Below are 8,521 nucleotides of genomic sequence, written 5' to 3' on the forward strand. Positions count from 1 at the left end.
GGCTTGTTTCTCCTCCAAAGGGAACCTTGTTTGAGTACATGACATCAGTAACTATTTGAAATTCTAGGACTGTTTAAACAACAATCTGGTGATTGGGTCTTTCATCAGGCCATTATCCAATAGCATATGACACATTCAACAAAATCCAGAAGAAGACCCATCCTCGGTAGGGTGCAAGTAGGGTGACATATATGTGCTTCTTCACCATTTAACATCAAATGATTCTGGTTGAAAAGTGTTTGATTACATTTAACAGTAGTACATAATTTAATTTAATTAATGCTACATTTTAAACCCTTTTAACACCAAAGAACCCTTAACCCTTAATTAAAATTGGAATAAAAGTTTAAATAGTGAGTTATAAACATTTAAATGTTATTTGTGTGTTTCATTTTTAAATTCCTTTTTGCAGTAATTAGGTTAGAGGACAAAGGCAACTATATATATATATATATATATATATATATATATATATATATATATATATAGTTACATATAGTTACATGCAAGAGTAGTTAGTGTTCAGAATAGATTATAATTTTAGATTGATCCACCTGTTTGTTAGGCCCAACTCTTTGTCCTGGCTTATCTTTTTCGAGAAGTCGAAACTGTGCAGACTGACTGCTTACTTAACACTTGAATTGCAAAACAGATTTTTTACATGATCTGCATAAATTGTTTTGTGACAGCTGCTAAATATGTCCTGTAAAAAACAGGCTTGGATTCTTGTTTATTTGTTCTAAATGTGCTTGAATGCCAGAGCACAATGAGTTGAAAATAAACAATGAACTGAACAGAAACACCATCCGAGGTTTTATCTAATGTAAGCATAGAGTAGCAGATTGTGAGTTGTGTGCTAAAATATTCAAATAAATAGCTTATGTGAGCACTCATTTTACTTTATGTGTTGTGACAGTCTCCACTGCTGCTTTGCAACTGTTCTTGTGTTTTCCTGTGCCTCAGTGGTTAGAGACTGTAGGTTGCAACATATCTGAGCATATCCCACAGAGAGGCGAGAAGCTAGAGCTGAGAGTATTTTTAGTAAACTAACGCTATGTCTGAAAAACCATCACAACTTCACCGTTGTGTTTCAGATGAGATAAAGTAATACTGTTTGCTGTGACACTATTTAAACCAGACCACACAAAAATTGTTCTGCAAAAGATTTCAAAACAAGTTGACAGAGTAAATGCGCCTCAAAAAGTTTTGAATTTGCATCAGAAATATGTGAATTATTCTATTCCCAAGTTAACATTTGACATTTAAGTCTGGATAATAATTTTACAGCAGTACTTCATCGTCATGGTAGCACAATAGAAGGAAGTGGTTGCATGATCTGCATCATCATTTAAATGAAGATCCCAAGAGCTCAACCACTACCTGAAATGAAGTGAAGTGTCGATAGAAAAGGGACAGAGAAACCTTCTAGGTGACATGGTGGGCACGTTTCTGGAAAAAAAACTGCACAGACTGACTTAATTGACACAAACAATCTAAGAGCTTATTTAAAGCATTATGTTGCTTCTATCTCCTGTTTTTCTTGTCAAGATGGCTGTAAAATTATTCCCATGGATCCAAGGTTATGACCATAGTCTCTTTTTGTAACTATTTGTAACTATGAGTTCTGTTTTTTTGCACAGAATGTGGTGATAGAACTAACTCAATTTGAGGACTGTTGCCAAAAATGGGTTATTACCACTACAATGATGTCCATCACTGATAATTAAGTAGTACAAACTTTATTGCTGTGTGAAGTCTGTATCTCCCACATACTGAGATCACAGATGATAATGCATGCAACACTTGGAAGTCATTGTGAATGCATTGCTGTGCATCATTAATTACACATTTAAGTTGCACTTTTCCAGTTCCAGAAAAGGTATGAAGATTTATGAAATAATATATTTATAAAACACAGATTATGCATTTATTAATGTGTTTATTTAAACTGGAGTCTTTTGTGTCTGTTAAGGACATACTGATGAAAGTCTTAGAGAGTGGAGGGTGGCATTGATGTCTTTGAATGAAGAAGAATTCCCTCTTGCTTATGATGTTTTTAACATTTTGTAGTCTCAGAACCACTTTAACTCAAATGAGCCAAAGTGGTTAAACATCCAGCTTTATTTCTCATTATTAGGTACAGCTTGCCAGTGCTTGGTTGGGATCCCTTTTGTCTGAAAAAGGTGAAAAGGGCATCAGAAACATTCCTTAGAGATTCTGGACCATGTTGAAAAGTTTGCATACAAAATCTGTGGGAAATTTGTGTAAAATATAAGCTAAGTTACCTGTTCTTAGCTAGAAGGAAGAAAAACATAGTGTGCTCTTCTGTTACTGCAGATTCAAGGCTCAACGTGTTATGCGTTCAGACATGGTATTCTACATACCTTGGATATAACAAGTGAGCTACTGTTGCTTGTCTATTATCTCAAAAGAGTTTGTCCATTCTATTCTGACCTCATTTTTGTCCAGACAGCCTCCTGTCATTGGATTGTTTTCTCTTTTTCTGACCGTTTCTCAGTAAACCTGAGAAATGGTTGTGGATGAAAATGCCAGTAGATAAGTGGTTTCTGAAATATTACTGCTCATAGGTGTAGCTTTCCTCATCTTATTGCATCCTCTGGTTTTCTCTGATGTATTTGATGCAGTGAAGCCCAAGTTCCCTGTCTAGATTTAAGGACACATTTCCCTCATGTGTCGTCTGATGCTTTGGCATCTAGTATCTCATGCTCAGTGATTATAGGTGTTTTTACAACAGCATCAGAAAACCTATGCAGTGTTAGTCAGAAACATATCTTCTTTAATTGTCTCAGACTGTAAATTGTGCTGTATATAGCTGATACCCTTGATTAGAGATAATCAGCGAGCAACTCAAAGTTAATTTTTTTAATTTAATGAAGTGTCCGTGGTTTTAAACCAAATCAAAAAAACTGAGAACAAGGACTCACTGTGTGTCTATTTCCTGGCATAATGTGGGTATTGATTAGGCATATAGATGAAACATGTTCATCTTACTTTCGTTCATCTTATTTATGGAAGATAGACACAGTAAGTGATTTGCGTTGCACAAAGTTATACATATTTTCTGTCATTAACACACCTATTTTAAGTTAATGGGCTATTAACAGGCTTCTGCAGAGTGGGGTTTAATTAAAATCCATACACCTCTAACTTACTGATAATTTCCATTGTGTTCCAGAAAAAATAGATAGATCTTTATTTACTTAGAGCAAAAAAAACTACCCCTGTAATTGATGTACACCTAGTCCAGCCCTGAAAAGGAATGGCTCAAATTAATAAATAAAAGCCCCAGAATAATTTGACTCATGGTGAGTGTATGGAAACATCTACTGTATAGGTAGAATCTAACTCAATTTCAGAACGTTTGGGTCACTGTCTGCTTCATCTCATTCCAACTTATAGGCAGAAATGAAAAACTTTCAAGCATGTGGTTTGGACAAGCAGTCAAAACACATGTTACAGGCCTGCTCCCTATGCACCAACCACCCTCCTCTCCTCATACCCACTTCCTAGACTGAAGATCTCTGAGGAAGATGTAAATAGCCTCTTTCATTGTCAGAAGACCAGTAAGGCTCAAGGAACTGATAGTATTTCCTCCTTCTGCCTGAAGGCCTGCGCTGACCAACGGGCCCCCATTTTTAATCAGATCTGTCTGGAGCTGTGTAAGGTTCCCTCCTGCTTCAAGTGGATCACCAGCTTCCTGACCAGACCAGCAGCAGCAGCCGGTGAAGATGGGGAGCATCTTCTCCCACACAAGAACCATCAGCACCAGCGCCCCCCAGAGGTGTATTCTCACCCCACTCCTCTTTTTTCTGTACACAAATGACTGCACCTCAGTAGACCCATCTGTGAAACTCCTGACGTTTGCAGATGACACCACTGTTATTGGTCTGATTCAGGACAATGATGATTTTGCATATAGACAGGAGTTGGATCAGCTGGTCCACTGGTGCAGTCAGAACCACCTGGAGTTTAACCTGCTAAGGATAGTGGAGTTGAGAGTGGACTTCTGGAGAACACGCCCCATACTGCCTCCCCTCATTATCCTCAACAACACAATGTCTACTGTAGAACACTTCCGGTTCCTAGGAACCACCCTTAATCGTCTTCTACACATTCGGTCTGACCTGTGTTTGTCCATCAGGTTATGGTTCATCCACAAAATAGGACAGGTGCAAATTTAAATTAACAATTAGGTCTGCAGAGAGGATCATCAGGCTTAATCTTACCTCCATCCAGGACATGTACAGGGGTTGGACAATGAAACTGAAACACCTGTCATTTTAGTGTGGGAGGTTTCATGGCTAAATTGGACCGGCCTGGTAGCCAGTCTTCATTGATTGCACATTGCACCAGTAAGAGCAGAGTATGAAGGTTCAATTAGCAGGGTAAGAGCACAGTTTTGCTCAAAATATTGAAATGCACACAGCATTATGAGTGACATACCAGAGTTCAAAAGAGGACAAATTGTTGGCGCATGTCTTGCTGGCGCATCTGTGACCAAGACAGCAAGTCTTTGTGATGTATCAAGAGCCACGGTATCCAGGGTAATGTCAGCATACCACCAAGAAGGACGAACCACATCCAACAGGATTAACTGTGGACGCAAGAGGAAGCTGTCTGAAAGGGATGTTCAGGTGCTAACCCAGATTGTATCCAAAAAACATAAAACCACGGCTGCCCAAATCACGGCAGAATTAAATGTGCACCTCAACTCTCCTGTTTCCACCAGAACTGTCCGTCGGGAGCTCCACAGGGTCAATATACACGGCCGGGCTGCTATAGCCAAACCTTTGGTCACTCATGCCAATGCTAAACGTCGGTTTCAATGGTGCAAGGAGTGCAAATCTTGGGCTGTGGACAATGTGAAACATGTATTGCTCTCTGATGAGTCCACCTTTACGGTTTTCCCCACATCCGGGAAAGTTACGGTGTGGAGAAGCCCCAAAGAAGCGTACCACCGAGACTGTTGCATGCCCAGAGTGAAGCATGGGGGTGGATCAGTGATGGTTTGGGCTGCCATATCATGGCATTCCCTTGGCCCAATACTTGTGCTAGATGGGCGCATCACTGCCAAGGTCTACTGAACCATTCTTGAACACCATGTGCATCCAATGGTTCAAACTTTGTATCCTGAAGGTGGTGCCGTGTATCAGGATGACAATGCACCAATACACACAGCAAGACTGGTGAAAGATTGGTTTGATGAACATGAAAGTGAAGTTGAACATCTCCCATGGCCTGCACAGTCACCAGATCTAAATATTATTGAGCCACTTTGCAGTGTTTTGGAGGAGCAAGTCAGGAAACGTTTTCCTCCATCAGTATCACGTAGTGACCTGGCCACTATCCTGCAAGAAGAATGGGTTAAAATCCCTCTGACCACTGTGCATGACTTGTATATGTCATTCCCAAGACAAATTGACTCTGTATTGGCCTCAAAAGGAGGCCCTACACCATACTAATAAATTATTGCGGTCTAAAACCAGGTCTTTCAGCTTCATTGTCCAACCCCTGTATAAGTCTAAGGAAAAGTTCAGGAAAAGGCCTGCTAATATATCTACAGACCCCACACATCCTGGACACAAACTGATTGACTTTTACCTTCAGGTAAGCACTACAGAGGGCAATTTGAAAAACCAGGCACAGTTTCTATCCCCAGGCTGCCACTCTGATGACCACTTAAAAATCAGAGTTCCCAGATCAATACCATTATGAAAAACTTTGTTTTATATTATATATATTGATATTTTAAATGTCTTAATTGAGAGCAAGGTCAAACCGAAGTCAAATTCCTCGTTTCTGTGCTCAAACCTGCCAAATAATACAGATTCTGATTCCGAAATAGGATAATTTAAACATTGATACGCTTTCAAAATATAATGTGATGCACATTAATAAAAAACTCTTGGGGCCCTTAAAGTCTTTTTTACGATGTAAATTTAATAGAGTACATCACACTATCATCTGCAAAAAGAGGAAACAAAAAATAGGAAATATGTCCCTATAAAGTCTATTTAGTAAAAATACAAGAAACTCCCTGACCTGTTCATGGGGAACTACTGTAGTTGTCTTAAATCTTAAAATGTTAAGCGTTCATATTAAATAGCAATGGTAAAGTGCTTAGTTTCAAGTAGTTCTGCTTTGAAATTATTTAAAGAGAAAGCAGCTTAGTGCTAAAAGCTCTGGAATCTCCTTGATGCAAAAAGAGACATGAGGAAGAGAAGAAGACGAAGAGGTGATATTTTAAGTGGTTACACTCTAGAACACCTGAATGCAATCCAGTTTAAAGGCTGCACTGCAGGAATGTGGCTGCAGCTTCAGCAACTTTCTTTTGCTTTGAGAAAACATGATTTCAGGTTGAGAAACACAGAAATTCAAGGTGAACACAAACATCTGTACTGATTATTTCTATGGTGTCTGATGAGGAACTGGGGATAGGGAAGGGAAGGGGGCTTAGGATCATGGAGCATGGGTCCTGATAAGAATCCAACAGATAAGATGAGGTGGACAATGGAACTTTTGTCCAGTGATCAGAGCGGGATACAATACCCACCCAGATTGGGAGTGGGTGCTGGTGGGACAAAAGAAAGGTGAATTCCAACATTCTTTCAAAGATAGAGAGGCCCTTTGATGGCAAAGACCCACTCCACAGGTGAAGGAAGAGGAAGGATTCTGAAGGCTGATTACTGTGAATATTGTTGAGTAGATTTTAAATACAGACTAAATGCTGTTCTTTTTTTAAGTTACAAGCTGTACATCGTGTGTGGCTAAAAATAATAATTTGAAAAATCAAAGTGAGAGAGATTTCATCTAGTAAGTTTTAACACCAAACTTGTACAAACTGCAGGCTGCACTGTTACATCTGCAAGATAAGTGTGATTTAGGGACGTTTTTAGCTTCCACATCCATACATCCATAAATTACATCTGAAAATGAATACTAAAAACGTTTAACCCCCACCCACCCATAACTTCAAACATTAATATCAATAATTGAAATCCCGGTTTACATTATTGGTGAGATAAATTGGTTGTGTATGATCACTGCAGAAATTGATTTAATTAAGAAATTATAAATTACATGTTGCACAACAATTTGACTTTCAGAGCTTGTCACCATGTTGGTGAACTGATCTGTGCAATTCATATACATCATGGCTTGCATGCAAATCTCATCCAGGAAACAGAAAAACCCTTTATACTACTCGATCTACACATTTCAGTCATGTCAACGTTTTGAATAAAGGGCCAATTGTGCTTTGGAAACCTTAATTAGTCCTCCCTTTCATGCCACACAACTTCAAAAACTGCACTTCAGTGCACGGTATTGAATGGAAGGTTGGTATTCTGTGACACACCTAGTTCTAGAGAGTTGAAGCGAACCTGAGGGGGCTCAGATGCCCAAAATGTCAGTTTTCTTTCACCCTTTCTGCGGTTGTTTACCAGAAATGTATTTTATGGTTAATACATTTACTTTTGTCCTAAAATATAACCGCAGCAGACATTGCAAAAATTATTCGCTTACAGCTTTATTCAACTGAAAGAATCTTAGACACACACATCATTTCTAGAGGCAATTTAAAATGTTAACATTTTTAAGAAAATTCCAAGACACATTGACCCATTGAAACACAGAAATAAAAGTTAGTATTTTGCCGAATAAGTAAATGTTAAAGACCATGAAAGCACCAAATGAACATCAGGACATGTTTAGAGCAACTATGCATCCTAGATTGGTGTACTACATCAAAACTACTTCCACCAAGGTCAAAATCATATAGGAAAACTTATTAAAAGAAGCAGCAATGGCAGAATTGTGGAGGTGGTAGATGTGCTGCCTTTGAAAGTTCCTGATGATTTTGCAGTAGTCTGCCTTACAGCAGTTGATGCGGTCATTCCTGTCACATTTGCACCAGCCGGCATTACAGCAGCCAAGGTGGTCGTTCCTGTCACATTTGCACCAGCCGGCGTTACAGCAGCCAAGGTGGTCGTTCCTGTCACATTTGCACCAGCCGGTGTTACAGCAGCCAAGGTGGTCGTTCCTGTCACATTTGCACCAGCTGACATCACAGCAGCCAAGCTGGTCGTTCCTGTCACATTTGCACCAGCTGACATTACAGCAGCCAAGGTAGTCGTTCCTGTCCTATTCGCAGTAATGGACATTATAACTGTCGAGTTGATCATTTCTGTAGCGTTCTCCGCAGCAACAAAAAAAACTACCTGCAATAAATAAATAAAACTTTTATTTGCATATTAAAATTTTCTCCATGAACATCGGGCACTATTCAGGAATAAACATTACTTTCTATCCATATTATATGGATGGAAGGGAGAAGAGCCCTGATTTACTGTTTTAATACCTCAATTGACCAATTAACCTGCTTCTGTTAATCTTAATGAAGTACTAAGCAGGTAACAGATACATTTAAATAAATTGCACTGGAGCTGAGAAAGATCTAAAACATGCAAGGTAGCAGCTACTAAGCAGCAGGACTGGGGAA

Source organism: Girardinichthys multiradiatus, chromosome 19 (genome assembly GCF_021462225.1).
Source record: "Girardinichthys multiradiatus isolate DD_20200921_A chromosome 19, DD_fGirMul_XY1, whole genome shotgun sequence".
NCBI classification, from domain to species: Eukaryota; Metazoa; Chordata; class Actinopteri; order Cyprinodontiformes; family Goodeidae; genus Girardinichthys; species Girardinichthys multiradiatus.